The 20,199-nt window shown below is 42.7% G+C and overlaps 1 pseudogene; it reads left to right on the top strand.

Annotated features, from left to right (window-relative positions):
* LOC130361016 (uncharacterized) overlaps nucleotides 1-19,449 on the top strand; it is a 52,607-nt pseudogene extending 33,158 nt beyond the window's left edge.
* The last annotated feature ends 750 nt before the right edge of the window (nucleotides 19,450-20,199 follow it).

Consider the following 20,199-nt stretch of genomic DNA (forward strand, 5'->3'; position numbering starts at 1 on the left):
CTGTGAAAATGATACCCTACTTATATAGGTTGGATATTGTCTTACTTCGGAAAAAAATCATAACTACATGCAGGAAAATTTCTATGTTAAAAATTCTCATGTTCTAACCCCTATAACTTTTTTATTTTTCTGCATACGGGCCGGTATGAGGGCTCATTTGTTGCGCCGTGTTCTGAAGTTTTTATCAGTACCATTTTTGTATTGATTGGACTTTAGTGATTGGACTTTTTATTCATTTTTTCATTATGTAAAAAGTGACCAAAAATACGCTATTTTGGACTTTGGAATTTTTTTGCGCATACGCCATTGACCTTGCGATTTAATTAAGGATGTATTTTTATAGTTTGGACATTTCCGCATGCGGCGATACTACATATGTTTATTTTTATTTTATTTTATTTTTTTATGGGAAAAGGGGGGTGATTCAAACTTTTATTAGGGAAGGGGTTAAATGACCTTTATTAACTTTTTTTTCACTTTTTTTCCCGCAGTGTTATAGCTCCCATAGGGACCTATAACACTGCACACACTGATCATTTATGCTGATCCCTGCAAAGCCATAGCTTTGCACGGATCATTGAGATAGGGGCTCGATTGCTCAAGCCTGTAGTTCAGGCTTGGAGCAATCAAACCCCGATCGGACGCCGCTTAGAGAGGTAAGGAGACCTCCGTCTGCGTCCCAGCTGATCGGAACATCGCGATTTGATTGCGATGTCCCGATCAGCCCGACTGAGCTGCCGGGAACCGTTTACTTTCACTTTCAGATGAAAGGGTTAATAGCGCGCGGCACAACGATCGGTGCCGCGCGCTGTTAGCTCAGGTTCCCGGCTATGACTAGCAGCCGGGACTGACTGGGTGGGATGCGGGGTTACGCAGCGACCCTGCATCACACCGGGTCAGTCCCGGCTGCTAGTTTTAAACACCAGTATCGGGCTCAGGGCGTACAGGTACGCCCTGAGTCCTTAAGGTTCGGGGATGCAGGGCGTTTGCATACGCCCTGCGTCCCCAAGAGGTTAAGGTGTTAAATGGGCACTGTCACCAACTTTATTTTTTGATATGTTGTAGTACTTATGTACTACAACATATCTCTAATATACTTTTATAATTTTTTTTTTTTTCATTAAAAAGGTTTAATTTACATTTAAAAACCGGCTACTGAAAAAGGACTGATTTTGGAGTGGCAATCAGTCCTTTTTCAGTCAGGCTGCACTCGCTCCCTGCCTGTCAATCAGACAGGCGGGAGCAAGCGCATTGGCTCCCCAGGCACTGGCTGGGAGGCCACTCCTCCCGCACATCGCCGCCGCCTCGTTGCCGCCGCTGTCCCTGCACGCCGCTGCTGGACTCTGCAGTAACTGCAAGTGTAATGAGGGAACGGGGTATGCGGGGCGGGGGGTGGAGGAGGGAACGGGCTAGTGCCGTAGTGGGTGGGGGGGGGGGGGGCGAACGGGCTAGCAAAAAAAAAAATATAGGATGGTGGGAGCTACCCTTTAAAGAAGAAGTTACAGGTCTGTGAGAGCCAGTAATCTTGCTTGTTTGTAGGTGACCAAGTTTTTTTTCCAGCATCATTTGCAAATGAATTCTTTAAAAATCATACAATGTGATTCAGGGATGTGGAATTCCTATCGCTTGACGCCCGGGACATGCAGTTCTAGGTGCCGGGCAGGTGAATTATTAAGGCCTTTAGCCCTGCTTTGGGCAAGCAGGGCCAGACCTGAAAGTCCCCAACAGGCACGGCGGCACTCAGAGGGGTGTATGGAGCGGGCTCCAGACTCGTGCCAGCTCCATACTCTGCAGCCCCCAACTGTTTTCAGTAGCTGGGGGCCGACGCTAATAGCCATAGTTCAAATCACCCCCTTTCCTGTATAAAAACATGTAAACATAATAAAAATAAATATATTTGGTATCACTGCATGCGCAATTGTACAAAATATTAAAATATAACATTATGTATCCCGTACGGAAAATGACGTAAATGTAGAAAAAAAGTTTTTTTTTAAATTACAGAATTGCAATTTTTATAATATCCCAGAAAAAAAGTTAAAAGCGATTAAAAAGTTAGATCAATACCAAAATGGTACCAATACAAAAAAAACAGATTATGGCGAAAAAAAAATGCCCTCATACAGCCTCGAATGCGAAAAAAAGATTTTGGCTTGATGTTGTATATGTTTTTATCATATTATTTTTTTTAATTTGTTATATACATTGTAAGTACCATATATACTCGAGTATTAGCCATTCCGAATATAAGCCAAGGCCCCTAATTTCACCCCAAAAACCTAGGAAAACTTATTGACTCGAGTATAAGCCCCCCGTCATCATCCCTCTCCCCTGTAATCATCCAGACCCCCCTGTCCATTTCACCCCCTGTCCATATGACCCCCTGTCAATATCCCCCCAGTCATAGCTGCAGGGTCTGTCCAGGGAGGGTGAGCTGGGTCGTCCATCTTCACTGCAGGGACCGTCCGCATTCCGGTGGGAGGGTGAGCCAGTACGGGCCGTCCATCTTCACCGGGAGGCCTTCTTCTCTACTCCGGGCCATCCTCGGACTATTGACACCGCATTGACGCCACCACGCAGGGACGTCCGTGCGCAGCAGACGTCTGTGCGCAGGGACGCCCCTGACGTCCTATGTCTGCCCAGCATGGACATCCTTGCGCGGCAGCGTCAATGCAGCATCACTAGTCCGGGGACAGCCCGGAGCAGAGAAGAGTGCCTCCCGGTTAAGATGGACGGCCGGGACCAGCTCACCCTCCCCACGGGAATGCGGATGGTTCCTGCAGTGAAGATGGACGGCCGGCCCACCCCCCACCAGTATGCCTAAAGCGATATTTTTTTTTGTTTGTTTGTTTTGTTCACTCGAGTATAAGCCGAGGGGGGGCATTTTCAACACGAAAAATTGTGCTGAAAAACTATGCTTATACTCGAGTATATACCTTACATACGTTTTTTATGTTTATCCCCTTAAGGACCAAGCCCAAGGGGTACTCCGGTGGAAAAAAATCTTTTAAATCAACTGCCAGAAAGTGCCAGAAAGTTAAACAGATTTGTAAATTACTTCTATATAAAAATCTTAATCCTTCCAGAAATTATGAGCTGCTGTATGCTCCAGAGGAAGTTCTTTTCTTTTTCAATTTTTTTTTCTGTCTGACCACGGTGCTCTCTGCTGACATCCATATCAGGAACTGTACGGGATCATGAACATTATATTTTGATAGATTGGACATTTACGCATGCGGCGACACCAAATATGTTTAATAATTATCCTTTTTTACGCTTTATTGAGAAAATGGGGAAAATAGGTGATTTAAATTTTTATTGGGAGATGGGATTTTTTTTATTTTAACTTTTATTTTTAACTCATTATGTCCCCATTGGGGACAATCTATAGCAATCATTAGATTGCTAATACTGTTAAGTGCTATACAAAGGCACAGCAGTGATCAGTATTGTCAGCTCTGGTTTGTTGGAAGGCACATCAGAGCAGAAAACCCCCGAAGAGCAGCAGAGGCAGGTGAAGGGACCTCCGTCCACCATCTTAGCTGATCTGGCTCCCGCGGTCGATCTGTTTCCTGCAGGCGATCAGATCAACCATTACAATCACCGCATTGCCGCAGATGCCATGCTCTTAATTAATCACGGCATCTGAGGGGTTAATGGCGGACATAAGTGCTGATCGCTGCCGTGCATAACGCGAGCACCAGGACGTAAATGTACGTGAGGTACCAGCGCATCATGATGTACATTTACGTCCACTGTCCTTAAGGTGTTAAATTAATAAAATCTGTAAAAAATAAAAATAAATTCATACATAAACTTATACATATATTAGATCTATACCCCACCATACGTCACTAATGGGAAATAATGTGTACAATATTTTTTTGGTACAGAAAAGAGGTGTGAGCATAACTTTTCTATAACAAAAATCATAGACAATTGTACAGGAGAAAAAACGTAGACAAAAAAATTACATAATGGCATTACGGAAGTCACATTACTGCTGTGGTACAGATGTTAATTGTTAACTAGCCCTTATATATTACAGAATAAAAACATTTCAAATATTCTTCTTTCTGTATCAGTTCAGGTTTTGTGCACCAATATGATTATAAGGTTTAGGTAGGATGCATTTATATATGTCATGGTACTCTAAAGTTGCATGTTATTTCCTTCCTTAAATTCCTTATATTTTTATGAATTAGGTCTGCAGCAGTCAGAGAACTATACTGTATAATACACGCTGCAGCTGTTGAAAAACCTCTTTATAAATAAAAAGAAGTGCTATAATGAATTAGCGACTGCCAATATGTGATTTCTTCCATCAAAATTCTATATCATACACTATAATATACACAGATATAATAGGAGCAATTATTATCTCAGCAAATATTAAACAAAGTAAATCTGGGTGGATGGGCAAATTTGTCAGCAGAAAAAAAGAAGACAGGAATTTACCGAACCAACCACACCTTTTTCTCACCAGTTTCAGCACGGACTTGCATATAAACGTTTGCTGCCTTATTAAAGTTATGCTCCCCTATTAATCTTAGGAAACCTCATTCAATGAGTATTACTATCTACATGCCAAGGCATAGAATCAGAGCAGATAGCAGGAGTCCTACACTTAGTATGATTCATTGAGCTTCTATACAGGGTTATGGGTTGAGTATATTTTTCACAACACACGTACAGTTCCTATATCTTGTTAATTCAGTCTCTTCCCTCATGTGAACTTTACTTGTGTAGCTTAAAGCTGCTGACAAAATCTCAAAGGTCTCTCTAGTGATGCATGAGCAATTTACACTGTCTTTTTGAAGCGAAGGGTTTCATTGTATGTAGTTTATTTATGTGTTATACAAACAATAGGTTAAGGAATGGCTTCTGACAAGACATGATCCTTCCCTTTCAGTACAGCATTGAATTAGGTTATCTTAACTGAATAGTGTAAAACGGGATGACCCAGATTTATTAATCTGCCTAAAACCAAACTAGCTGGTTTTGGCCATAACAATCACAGCTCAACTTTTATTTTACCAGAGCTTGATATTGAGCAAAATCTATGCACAAAAATTTTGCGCAATTTCAAAATAGACAATTTTGGCAAAAAGGACTGTAAAATGCAGTGCTTCATTTTTGACTATGCAGTGGACAAGATTTATTAACTTTTTAAAAAGACGCAAAAATAATGCACAAATGCAAATTCATACCACCTCTGCCTTGACATCCCACAGCAAGTTGTTAAGTGATTTTTTATTTGTGCTAAGTTTATCAAAGTCTGTGAGACGTTTTGATAAATTTGGTGGATGTAAACCAAAAACACAGCAAAAAAAAAGGCTGTGAAGCAGTGGCGTACCAAGGGGGGGCCCACCCCGGGTGCCACTCTCAAGGGGGGTGCCAGGGGCGGACTGACTCGGCGCCGCTTCTGAGATCCGGGATGCTCATCCCAGATCCCCAGCAGACAGCGCTACATTCTCCTCTATGCGCGATACACACACATACAGGAGAAGGTGTCTACTCTGTGTGAGCCGCATCTGCAGCTTACATAGAGGAGACGTGACCTCCGCCCCCCACGCAGCATGCAGTACAGGTGCCGGTGACGTCACTCATGGGCGCCTGTACTGTGGAGGGGAGAAGACGCGGGCCCTGCGTGGGATATCAGGTGAGCATCCCTTTTTTATTTTATTTTTTTAACCCTGCCTATACCTATAGGGAAGGGGGGGTGCTCTGCATATACTTATAGGGAAGGGGGGAGAGGGGGGTACTCTGCATATACCTATAGGGAAGGGGGGGAGAGGGGGGGTGCTCTGCATATACTTATAGGGAAGGGGGAGAGGGGGGGGTGCTCTGCATATACCTATACAGAAGGGGGGAGAGGGGGGTGCTCTACATATACCTATAGGGAATGGGGGGAGAGGGAGGTGCTCTGAATATACCTATGGCGAAGAGGGGGGGCTGCTCTGCATATACCTATAGGGAAGGGGGGGAGAGGGGAGGTGCTCTGCATATACCTATAGGGAAGGGAGGGAGAGGGGGGGGGTGCTCTGCATATACCTATAGGGAAGGGAGGGAGAGGGGGGGGTGCTCTGCATATACCTATAGGGAAGGGAGGGAGAGGGAGGGGTGCTCTGCATATACCAATGGGAAAGGGAGGGAGAGGGGGGTGTAGCTCTGCATATACCTATGGGGAAGGGTGGGGTGTAGCTCTGCATATACCTATGGGAAAGAGGGTGGGGTGTAGCTCTGCATATACCTATGGGGAAGGGTGGGGTGTAGCTCTGCATATACCTATGGGAAAGAGGGGGGGTGTAGCTCTGCATATACCTATGGGAAAGGGGGGGGGGGTAGCTCTGCATATACCTATGAGAAAGAGGGGGTGGGGTGTAGCTGTGCATATACCTATGGGAAACAGGGGGGGTAACTCTGCATATACCTATGGGAAAGGGGGGGTGTAGCGTAGCTCTGCATATACCTATGGGAAAGAGAGGGGGGGTGTAACTCTGCATATACCTATGGGAAAGGGGGGGTGTAACTCTGCATATACCTATGGGAAAGAGGGGGTTACCTGGCTACCTACCTACCTGCCCTTTTACTGTGCAGGACACGAAGGAGGGCATTATTACAGTTTGTGGGCCTATAGATGCAAAGATTGTGTAGAGGAGGGCACTGAATATATGCAGAGTCTGACATGTTTTTCCTGCAGATGTTAAGAGATCCACATGGCGGTCTTATCCGGATGGAGAAGAAAAGGAAAGAGGACGCCGCTGATCAGAAAAGACATAACTGTGAGTCCCAAAATGTAACTGTAATCACTTAAATGGTATACACATCCTGTGAACAGCTAGTCCTGTATATAATCAATTATATTGTATACAGATTCTTTATAGTATACAGGTCTGTATATAATGGTTTTATTCAGTACAGTATGGCGGTATTATCCAGTTATTGTGTGGTGGTATATATTTACTCCTTTTATACCAGTATTATTGGTCATGGAAATTTACCTACGTTAAAGTGTTTCTTACATATATAAATTTAAATTTATTGTGTGTGGGATTTGGGTGGAATAGGAGCGTGGCAGAAGATTGACAAGCTGCAGAGCCTTGCAGGGGCCCTTGCTTTTTTTTGGTCCGGGGGCCCTGAGTATTGTCAGTCCGCCCCTGGGGGGAGGGGAGGGAGGGGGTGTAATTAAGGGGGGTGTGTGTGTGTGGGGGGGGGGGGGGGGGTGCCAAACAAAGGGTCCACCCCGGGTGCCAAATGCTCTAGGTACGCCCCTGCTGTGAAGTGTCTGCACACAGATACATATTGATTAATCTCCCCCCATCTAATCAAAGCACTCACTGCTATCTTACATCCCCCAAAAAGTGAGAAACATTCCCCCAACCCCATTCACTTTAATTTGCGTGCCATATATCACTAGGTAGTACAGAGAATTTTCCTGTCACACAGCCCTTTTCAGTATTAGGCAAGTTTTGCAAATTTCTGTAACAAAATAGTAAAAACACCATGGTTCTTCAACAAAACCACAACATGTGAACACAGCCTGTCGCACACGGGTATTTTGCCGCAGATTTTGCTCCCCCTTTATTACAATCAACAGCATTATCTGCAGCAAAAATGAACACATGTGAACATACCCTGAGGGTAGGTTTGCAGCGAGTTTGAGACATTGCGGATGTTTTGCAGCAGAAAACTTGCTGTAAACCTGCCTGGGTAAACGTACCCTAAAAAAATTCAGATGTAACTGTCATGTCACTTATTATTACTACAACTGCTCCAAAACCGCAGTAAAATGCATTCGTTTTGCTGTGGTATTGCAAAAAAGCATTTTGCCACAGTTTTGCAGTTATTATGACAATAAACCGAGAAATGATGACTTCATCTAAATATACCATGATTAACAAATGGACAGTCCAAAAATACATCTGCCACAATGGTGTAAAGCTGGTGCTTTTCTTCTCTTTTTTTCTTTTTTTACCATTTGTCTGTGGTGTATTTTTTTTTATGAAGCATACTCTAGGTATGGCATTTTTTTCAGGCATTTTAAAACAGGCCTCTCTGTAAAGCTATTTTCACACTGTGTTAAGCAGTATAAAGCTAAGTTTGATTAATGCAAAAACAGATACCGTGCTTAAGTTGTAGTATTGCATTCAGGGGCACAGCACATGGCAGTATTGTTTTCAGAGGCACAGCATATGGTGGTATTGTATTTGGGCATAGTATTTTACAGTATTATTTTCAACGGCATAGTATATGGTGGTATTGAATTCAGGGGCTCAGCAAGTGACGGTATTGTGTTCGGGCACAGTATTTGGTGGTATTGTTTTCAGGTGCGGCATGTGGCAGTATGTGGCAGTATTGTATTTAGGGGCACAGCATGTGGCAGTATTGTATTTGGGCACAATATTTTACAGTATTTTATTCAGTGGCATAGTATATAGTGGTATTGAATTCAGGGGCATTGTATTCAGGGGCACAGCATGTGGCAATATTGTATTCAGGGTCACCGCAAGGGGTGGTATTGTATTCAGGCACAGTATTTGGTGGTATTGTTTTCAGGTGCATAGTATGTGGCAGTATTGTATTCAGTGGTACAACATGTTGCAGTATTGTATTCCGCCGCACAGTATGTGGCATTATTTTTAGGGGCCCAGCATCTAAAATTATTATATTTGTGGCACAATATGTGCCAGCATTCTATTTAGGGACACCATTTGTGGCAGTATTATATGTAGAGGGCAATAAATTGTCCAGGTAGAAGTGGGCCCAAGTTGATGGAGGCAAAAATTGTACCATTTTGGCCTCTGTTCGAGACATGAGCTGTGGGGTCTGCTGGAAGGAATAGCGTCATCTTTTGTGCTGGATCCCATTAATAAAAAATGTAAAAATACCACACAGTATATGTGGTTTTACTATGGGACCCTATGTAGGTCTGATAGACACTGCTTAAAGGGGTATTCCAGGAATTTTTTTTATTTGACTGCTACAGAGGCTGTAAAGTTAGTGTAGTTCATAATATAGTGTCTGTACCTCTGTGTGACGGTTTTATCACAATTCTTCTGTGATTTTCACTCCAATATTTATTTTTATCAGCATACAAAATTACTGCTGTCTCAGATTTTTCCCAGCTTTCAATGTGGCCGAGACCTGACTCACTAGTCAGCTGATGACAGGCAGCCTGTCTGCTTCAATGGGTGGAGGGGTAGCTTGGTGTGAGAGAGATCAATCTGCAACTAATGCAACAGCTGTAGGCACCCTGATTGAAACCACACTGATTTGAATGGATGCAGCTCATTTATGTTTCAATGGGTGGGGTGGTTGATGTGTGGGAGGGAGGAAAATGGAATTGTGGGATTTGTAGTCAAAAAAAGAAAAGTCAAACAGGAAATACCAGTTAACAAAAAGCTAGCCACAGTGTTATGGTAATCTTACAACATAACCATTTAGCCCCAAGACAAGCGCAGATCCTTCCTAAGCATGTCCATTACTGTCTGCCAGGTATTAACTAAAATCACCTTATGATTTTGTACTTATACATGTGGCAACATTTCTGATGTGACTGACAGGAAGGGTGCAAATACAATAGGTGCTTAGGGCAGAATGAACTCTAAATACGGCCCTGCACATATGGGTATCAGTGGTATCAGTATTATCAGTATCTTACTGTTTATTGTGACATGTCAGACTCCTGTGTACTCTAGTATTTGCCCCCCCCCCCCTTTTACACTATATGATACAGGGAACAGGAGGGTCACAAGTTATTACTAGCTGTAATAACATATCACAATAAACAGTATATAGTGATATGTGACCCCTACCATACACTGTGTATATATAGTGATATGAGATTGTACACAATACAGGGAGTTCATATATCTATATATACTGTATACAGTGTGTGTAACCTATGTACACTGCTTATAGCATTATAGGCATTATCGACCCCTGACCGACCCTACTACCCTATAGAAATACATTTCATATTTTACAAAAAACAACACCAGTAACAGATGTGGGCAATATAAAAATCACACCTGAAAGCAGATAAAAATGAGAGAAGTTCACTTAGTTTTTGCATTGTGTGTCTGTGTATGCCACACTAAGCATGGACAATAGAAATAGGACTTGAGAACCAAAATTGTGGAAAAATATCAACAATCTCAATGTCTTTGACCACAGTGCGCAAAATTATCAAGAAGTTTGCAACCCATGGCACTGTAGCTAATCTCCTTGGGCGTGGATGGAAGAGAAAAATTTATGAAAGGTGTCAACGCAGGATAGTCCTGATAGTGGATAAGCAGCCCCAAACAAGTTCCAAAGATATTCAAGCTGTCCTGCAGGCTCAAGGGCATCAGTGTCAGCGCGATCTATCAGTCGACATTTAACCCCTTAAGGACCAAGAACGTACAGGTACGTCCTTGGTCCTGCTCCCGTGATATAACGCGGGGTTACGCGTTAACCCCGCATCATATCACGGCGGGCCTGGTGTCATAGTGAAGCCGGGACCCGCCGCTAATAGCGTGCAGCGCCGATCGCGGCGCCGCGCGCTATTAACCCTTTAGCCGCGCGCTCAAAGCTGAGCTAAAAGCGAAAGTAAAAGCTGCCGGTTAACTCAGTGGGCTGTTCGGGATAGCCGCGGCGAAATCGCGGCATCCCGAATAGCTTACAGGACAGCGGGAGGGCCCCTACCTGCCTCCTCGCTGTCCGATCGCCGAATCACTGCTCAGTGCCTGAGATCCAGGCATGAGCAGTCAAGCGGCAGAATCACCGATCACTGGTTTCCTATGAGAAACCAGTGATCAATGATAAAGATCAGTGTGTGCAGTGTTATAGGTCCCTATGGGAGCTATAACACTGCAAAAAAAAAAGTGAAAAAAAAAGTGAATGAATATCATTTAACCCCTCCCCTATTAAAAGTTTGAGTCACCCCCCTTTTCCCATAAAAAAAAACACAGTGTAAATAAAAATAAAAATATATGGTATCACTGTGTGCGGAAATGTCTGAATTATAAAAATATATCGTTATTTAAACCGCTCGGTCAATGGCGTGCGCGCAAAAAAATTCCAAAGTCCAAAATAGTGCATTTTTGGTCACTTTTTATATCATTTAAAAATGAATAAAAAGCAATCAATAAGTCCTATCAATGCAAAAATGGTACCGTTAAAAACTTCAGAGTACGGCGCAAAAAATGAGCCCTCATACTGCCCCATATACGGAAAAATAAAAAAGTTATATTGGTCAGAAGATGACAATTTTAAACGTATTAATTTTCCTGCATGTAGTTATGATTTTTTCCAGAAGTACGACAAAATCAAACCTATATAAGTAGGGTATCATTTTAATCGTATGGACCTACAGAATAAAGATAAGGTGTCATTTTTACCGAAAAATGTACTATGTAGAAACGGAAGCCCCCAAAAGTTACAAAACTGCATTTTTTTTTCAATTTGGTCGCACAATGATTATTTTTTCCGTTTCACTGTAGATTTTTGGGCAAAATGACTGACATCATTACAAAGTAGAATTGGTGGCGCAAAAAATAAGCAATCATATGGATTTTTAGGTGCAAAATTGAAAGAGTTATGATTTTTTAAAGGCAAGGAGCAAAAAACGAAAATGCAAAAATGGAAAAACCCCCGGTCCTTAAGGGGTTAAATTAAATTAAATGCTATGGCAGGAGACCCAGGAGGACCCCACTGCTGACACAGATATATATTAAAGCAAGACTACATTTTGCCAAAATGAACTTGAGTAAGCCAAGATGGGAAAACATCTTGTGGACAGATGAGACCAAGATATACCTTTTTGGTAAAGCACATCATTCTACTGTTTACCATAAATGAAATGAGGCCTACAAAGAAAAGAACACAGTAACTACAGTAAAATATGGTGGAGGTTCAATGATGTTTTGGGGTTGTTTTGCTGCCTCTGGCACTGGGTGCCTTAAATGTGTGCAAGGCATCATGAAATCTGAGGATTACAATGGAATTTGAGTCGCACTTTACAGCTCAGTGTCAGAAAGCTGGGTTTGCGTCCGAGATCTTGAGTCTTCCAGCAGGACAATGACCCCAAACATACGTCAAAATGCACCCAGAAATGGATGGAAACAAAGCACTGGAGAGTTCTGAAGTGGCCAGCAATGAAAAGTGGGAAAAGGCGCCATTCCAGTAAGCGAAACCTGGAGCAGTTTGCAAAGATAGAGTGGTCCAACATTCCGAGAGGTGTAAGAAGCTTATTAATGGTTAAAGGAAGCGACTGATTTCAGTTATTTTTTCCAATTTTAAGTTAAAGGGGTATTCCAGGAAAAACTTTTTTATATATATTAACTGGCTCCAGAAAGTCAAACAGATTTGTAAGTTACTTCTATTAAAAATTCTTAATCCTTCCAATAATTATCAGCTGTTGAAGTTGAGTTGTTCATTTCTGTCTGGCAACAGTGCTCTCTGCTGACATCTCTGCTTGTATCGTGAACTGCACAGAGTAGAAGAGGTTTGCTATGGGGATTTGCTTCTACTCTGGGCAGTTCCCGAGACAGGTGTCATCAGAGAGCACTTAGACAGAAAAGAACGACTCAACTTCAGCAGCTCATAAGTACTGAAAGGATTAAGATTTTTTAATAGAAGCAATTTACAAATCTGTTTAACCTTCTGAAGCCAGTTGATATATAAAAAAAAAAAAGTTTTTTCTTGGATAACCCCTTTAAGGGTGCCAATAATTTTGTCCAGACCATTTTTTGGAGTTTGGCGTGACATTATGTCCAATTTGCTTTTTTTCCTTCCTTTTTTTGGTTTAGTTCCAATACACACAAAGGGAATAAACATGTGTTTAGCAAAACATGTGTTACTGCAATCATTTTCTGTGACAACATTTACAGCCATGACTGTAAACGCACAAGAATTGGTGGAAATCAATTTTTCTTCAAGCAGGGAAAGTGATGCAGAGGATGGAGATGCCAGTGGAAGTCTGCATCAGCAAGACTGATAAAGAAGAGGAAAAGACTGATAGAATATCAATTTATTGTGATTTTGCTGGATAATTCCAGTTTCAGATTATTTAAAGTGTACCTGTCACTAACAAAACTTTTTTTTTTATAATGTAGATAACACCACTGTATGTGTATGTTTGTAATATACATTGGTAAAAATGTATATATTTTTGTTTCTACAGCTATATTGTGTGTGTCTCTGTGAGGAGTCCAAATACAGGAAGTGTGGGTGGACAACAAGGCCTCTGAGTACAAGCAGGGCTCTATACACTGAGGACAAGCAGGGCTTTGTGCACTTAGGACAAGCAGGGCTCTGTGCACTGAGAACTAACAGGGCTCTGTGTGTGCACTGAGGACAAGCAGGGCTCTGTACACTGAAGACAAGCAGGGCTCTGTGCACTGAGGTCAAGCAGGGCTCTGTACACTAAGGACAAGCAGGGCTCTGTACACTGAGGACAAGCAGGGCTCTGTGCACTGAGAACTAACAGGGCTCTGTGTGTGCACTGAGGACAAGCAGGGCTCTGTACACTGAAGACAAGCAGGGCTCTGTGCACTGAGGTCAAGCAGGGCTCTGTACATTAAGGACAAGCAGGGCTCTGTACACTGAGGACAAGCAGGGCTCTGTACACTGAGGACAAGCAAGCCTCTGTGCACTGAGGACAAGCAGGGCTCTGTGCACTGAGGACAAGCAGACCTCTGTGCACTGAGGACAAACAGGGCTCTGTACACTCAGGACAAGCAGGGCTCTGCACACTGAGGACAAGTAGGGCTCTGTACACTGAGGACAAGCAAGCCTCTGTGCACTGAGGACAAGCAGGGCTCTGTACACTGAGGACAAGCAAGCCTCTGTGCACTGAGGACAAGCAGGGCTCTGTGCACTGAGGACAAGCAGACCTCTGTGCACTGAGGACAAACAGGGCTCTGTACACTCAGGACAAGCAGGGCTCTGCACACTGAGGACAAGTAGGGCTCTGTACACTGAGGACAAGCAAGCCTCTGTGCACTGAGGACAAGCAGACCTCTGTGCACTCAGGACAAGCAGGGCTCTCTGCAGTTAGACTCTTTGACATGCCCCCTGCTCACACAGCAAGATGATTGACCAGCCAGGAGCCTGCACAGAGCCCTGCTTGTCCTGTCCTCACTTCCTGTATTTGGACTCCTCACTGAGACACACAGGCAATAGCTGCAGGGACAAAAAATTTTAACCCAAAAATATACACATTGTTTAATCAATGTATACACATTTAGATGAAAGAAAAGGGTGATGCTAGCGGGTAAGAAACTTCACCTTTATTTTGTCACTTTAAAAGCATTGACATGGAAAGACTTCAATAGCAGACATGGATAAAATCCTTGGAAAAAGCGCCTAGCATGATGCTTTTCAGGTCATGTGACCTTTCATCAGATGCATGGTGGGAAACCGGGAGGCAGAGAATATATCGGGCAAATTGAATGGAACAGGTGAGTAAAACACTAACCAGGGATTAACCCCATATGTTCCAAAAAATCATTCTCCCTTCGGTTAAACACCATGACCACAGTCAAATACAATTCAAAGAATACAAACATGAAAAAAACAATTTTAAAAAGGAACAAATTACATAGTGAATGAGCATCATAGCGGAATCCATAACACAAGAGTACATATCAAATACAATGATATTGGTTGAATTTTCATCAAACTGCAACAACATTCAGTAATGTAAGATAACATCTGACCTTAAATTCAGACCATGCGGTTGAAATGTACGTAGGGAATAAATCCAAAAAACTTCCCTATTGTGTAAAATTTTCAAACGATCACCTCCCCTTCACAATTTCAATACCCAAGAACAAAAAGTCTGAGGTATCACCTCCATGGATATTTTTAAAATGTTTAGAAACATTGGATGCGTTTGTGTATGAAGTGCTGTTAACTCCTCTCAAGTGTTCCTGAATCCTCTTCTTTAATAATCTTTTAGTGCTACCGATGTAAGAAATATTGCAACTTTTACACTGAATTTTGTAGACAACGTAAGTGGACTGGCAATTAATGAACTGTTTAATGAGAACGGGTTTCGTGTCAGGAACTTCTATTGTGGAGGTTTTGACGGCATATTCACACACAACGTTCCCGGATAAACCGCATTTAAAAAATCCCTTCAATTTTAACCATGAGAGGCGGGAGCAAGCAGAAGATGAAGAAGGTAAGGCACTGGGGGATAACAGATTACCTAAATTACCTAGATTACCTGCTGGAAAAATGAATGCCGTTTTTTAAATATTTATCCAAAGTCGGATCCTGACATAAAATGGGCACAAACTTATTTACAATACGTTTAATATTGTTAAACTCCAAGCTGTATGTGGTCACAAATGTAGGTTTAGAATTAGAGATAGATGAACCAGATTTGGATTTGGTGGTTAGGAGATTCGCTCTCGTTTTAGATTGAACTGTACGTTTGGCTCTATTCAGACACCAGGGTTTATAACCCCTGTCTTGTAAGCGACAAAAGATGTTTTTGGACTCCATTTGAAAAGCCTCCTCTGTGGAGCAACATGACTCCGCCCGCAGGATGGTATTACCTACGGTGGATTTTCTGTATGTGGAGTTCAATCTAAAACGAGAGCGAATCTCCTAACTACCAAATACAAATCTGGTTCATCTATCTCTAAACCTACATTTGTGACCACATACAGCTTGGAGTTTAACAATATTAAACATATTGTAAATAAGTTTCTGCCCATTTTATGTCAGGATCCGACTTTGGACAAATACCGCATTAATTTTTCCAGCAGACGTGATCCCAATTTAGGTAATCTGTTATCCCCCAGTGCCTTACCTTCTTCATCTTCTGCTTGCTCCCGCCCCTCATGGTTAAAATTTAAGGGATTTTTTAAATGCGGTTTATCCAGGTGCGGTGTGTGTGAATATGCCGTCAAAACCTCCACAATAGAAGTTCCTGACTCGAAAACCGTTCTCATTAAACAGTTCATTAATTGCCAGTCCACTTCTGTTGTCTACAAAATTCAGTGTAATGGTACATTCACACGAGCGGATTTACAACGTATTTTACGCTGCAGATCCGCTGCTGAAGGACCTCTGTATGGTGCCCTTAAATGTGCCTGCTCGGAGCGGCAATATGCCGCTCCGAGCAGTCACACTGCGATGTGCGAGTTGCCGCGCATGCGTGGTATACTCGCACACATCGCGGCCGCTCCCCCTGCTCAATGAGCTAGGCCAAGAGCTGCCGCGATATGCAAGTATACTGCGCATGCACGCGGTGACTCGCACATCGCAGTGTGTCTGCTTGTAGTGGCGTATTGCCACTCCGAGCAGGCACATATAAAGGCAGCATATGGGAGGTCCTTCAGCAGCGGATCTGCGCTCGTCTGAACGTACCCTAAAAGTTGTAATATTTCTTACATCGGTAGCACTAAAAGATTATTAAAGAAGAGGATTCAGGAAAACTTGAGAGGAGTTAACGGCACTTCATACAAAAACTTATCCAATGTTTCTAAACATTTTAAAAATATCCATGGATGTGATACCTCAGACTTTTTGTTCTCGGGTATTGAAATTGTGAATTTACCGGACAGGGGAGGTGATTGTTTGAAAATTTTACACAATAGGGAAGTTTTTTGGATTTATTCCCTATGTACTTTTCAACTGCATAGTCTGAATTTAAGGTCAGATGTTATCTTACATTACTGAATGTTGTTGCAGTTTGATGAAAATTCATCCAATTTCTTTGTATTTGATATGTACTCTTTTGTTATGGATTCAGCTATGATGCTCATTCACTATGTAGTTTTTTCCTTTTTAAAATAGTTTTTTTCATGTTTGTATTCTTTGAATTGTATTTGCCTGTGGTCATGGTGTTTAACCAAAGGGAGAATAATTTTTTGGAACATATGGGGTTAGTGTTTTACTCACCTGTTCCATTCATTTTGCCCGATATATTCTCTGCCACTCGGTTTCCCTCCATGTATCTGATGAAAGGTCACATGACCTGAAACGCGTCATGCTAGGCGCTTTTTCCAAGGATTTTATCCATGTCTGCTATTGAAGTCTTTCCATGTCAATGCTTTTAAAGTGACAAAATAAGTTTCTTACCTGCTGGCATCACCCTTTTCTTTCATCTAAACTTGGAGGACTTTCTTGCCGTGTCGTGAACTGGTGAGCTGACTATTCGTTGTTGTGCTCTAATGGATACACATTGTTTACTCAATGTATATTACAAATATACATATAATAGTGTTATCTATATCAAAAGTTTTTGTTAATGACAAGTACAGTTTAAGGGTACGTTCAGACGAGCAGATCCACAGTGTATTTTACGCTGCGGATCCACCGCTGAAGGACCGCTACAGGGGGGCTTTGGATGTGCCTGCTCAGAGCTGACACACTGCGAGTCGCCACATGCATGCGATGCAAACTGCTATCGGCCTAGCTCAGGGAGCAGGGGGAGCGGTCGTGATGTGTGCGAGTACCCTGCTCAAGTGTGGTGACTCGCACATCACAGCAGTGTGTCTGCTCATAGCGGTGTATTGCCACTCCAAGCAGGCACATCTAAAGGCACCCTGTAGCGGTCCTTGAGCGGTGGATAAGCAGTGTAAAATATGCTGTGGATCTGCTTTTCTGAACATACCCTAAGAGTGGACTTTATTAAGAGAGGATGTGAACCTATGGGCTTTTAAATGCTGTTCAAAGAGAGAAATCAAAAGGGAAAAGTCAGCAGCTGACAACGGCATGGTTCTATAAGCCCCCGCCAAATGTCAATGGTGTTTTCTCCCTCAAAAGAAAGTTTTAGTTTTTGCTGCAGACTTTTTGCTGTTGATGAAAGAATAACAGTATGGGGATACACTGTATCATGTTTTATGGACATGCCCTAACATCAGGCCTTTCTGGTCAGCATGTGCAAACTTACCGGAGGGTATGTTGGGTGATGACATCCCATGGGTGCCACAGTCTGTTTTATTGTTTCTAGCTTTATCACCTATGCCCAAACATAACCGTGATATATATTGCATTATCTGTACAACTGCCAAGATTGCATTGGTGAGCCATTGGAGATCACCTACTATTCCCTCTATTGACTCTCTGATTGTGAAGATAAACACCACCTACTCATATGAAAAAAATATTGCACTAGGATCTAATAGATTCAAGGCTTTTGAGAAGATGGGGGCGCTGGAAACTATCCCCTACTGTGTAAATATATGAATGAAGTGTGTCATTGGCTACCAAAAACACAAAAGTAACTGCAAAAGATTTCATTTTCACTGACAACCTTCCTACTCATTGTAGTCATTCTAAAACTCTGTTTACTCACTCTAGTACTTATTCGCGGTTAATTTATTGCACCACAATACTGAGTACACAAATGATTCTTTATTGCATAGTTTTTTGGTAATGTAGACTTCTTCTGAATCCTGAACTAGTTTAATCATTGTTCATCTTACAAAATATGCACCACTGCACATTTTAAGTTCTTGTTTTTGTTCAGAGTTAATTACTGCTTTTTCTAGATAAAGCATTTACACCCAGTATTGTTGCATCTGCTGATGCTATTTGTTTTAGTATACCTGTATAAAATCTTCAATAAAAATTATTTTCAACAAAAAAAAAAGTTTCAGTAGCATCCAGTTTTGTTACTGGGTTTGAGGTGTGGTGGAAGCTGAACCCAAGGGTGGCTGATCATGAGGCTTCTGAGCAGTATCCTACATGGGAGAAATGGAACACCTTAAAAAAGCATATTAAAGCTACAAAAACGTTTTGATCATGTCCTTCAAGCAATAGTGATAGATGTAACCTTGCTTTTTGCTCTCCAAAATCTTCCATTTCAAGGTCATAAGCTAATCTTAGCACCAAACAAAGAAAACATCATGTAATTGCTAGCATTGCCCTCAAATTATGATTCAGTTATGAAGGAACATTTCATCAGAATGAAACCTTCTAATGAATCTGAGAAGAGATTGCCTACTTCTTTCTCTCCAAAAATTTAGAACAAATTAATTGGTCTTCTGGGTAATTACGTGAATTTATGAAATAGTATCAGATATCAAGAAAGCTAGTTACTTTTGGATACTTTTTGACAGCACATCTGATGTGCCTCACACTGATCAGGTGTGTAAAGTTATCAGATATGTCCGTATAGAAGGGGGCCATGTTGACGTAAAGGGATTGTTCTTAGGCTTCTTTCCTTTTGCTGGAAAAACTGCTGCTGAGCTTACCGAAAATATCCTACAACATCTGGAGGAAGATCGACTGGACATAAGCCTTTGCCGTGGTCAAGGATACTACAATGCTGCAACTATGGTATGGATTCATGGTGGCGTTCAAGCAAAGATAACTAAGATTAATTCCAAGGCTTTGTCTGTGTCATGTGCAAACCGTTCTCTGAACCGTTGTGGGGTGCATCTATTTGGAAGTGTTGCTTCCTATTTGACTTTTTTTGGGAACATTGGAGAGAATGTATAAGTTTTCACATATCACTGGAAATTGCCGATTGAAAATGTAGGCATGACAGTAAAAAGATTTTCACAGACAAAGTGGAGTGTTCAATATGAAGCCAGTGAGGGCAAAGTTTAACCTCTTCAGGACATAGGGCGTATGGATACGCCCTGCATTCCGAGTCCTTAAGGACCAAGGGCGTATCCGCTAGCCGGTTGGGGACCGGAGCCGGATGCCTGCTGAAATCGTTCATCAGGCATCCCGGCATATCGCCCAGGGGGGTCATTATGCCCCCCCATGTCGACGATGGCCGCAGATCGCTGGACAATTCAGTCCAGCGATCTGCGGCGATTTTGGGTCAATCGGGTCTCCAGTGACACGGTGACCCGGAATTACTGGCTGATCGGGGCCGTCTCTGACTGCCCCGAACAGCCATAGGCTGCAGGGGTGAGGTGGCACTGGTGCCACCTCACGATCGCCCTGATTCATCGGCCGGTAATCCGGCCGACCAATCAGGGCACCTGCTGCGGGTGTCACTCCCGAAACCCGCCCTGCCCCTCTTCTGGAGGATGTGAGCGGGTGCGGGACGTGGTCCCCAGGAGCTGGGGACCCCAATCCCCGGCGTCAATGTTGGGATCGGGGCCCCAGGAGCGGCGGCGGTGGCGAAGGACTGACCTGTGTCCCGGAGCAGCAGCAGGAGGTAAGTGACAGCCTCCTGCTGTTGCTTAGCCACAGCTCCCAGCATGCAAAAGGGCATGCTGGGAGTTGTAGTTATGC

The sequence above is a fragment of the Hyla sarda genome, chromosome 3 (assembly GCF_029499605.1).
Source record: "Hyla sarda isolate aHylSar1 chromosome 3, aHylSar1.hap1, whole genome shotgun sequence".
NCBI lineage: Eukaryota > Metazoa > Chordata > Amphibia > Anura > Hylidae > Hyla > Hyla sarda.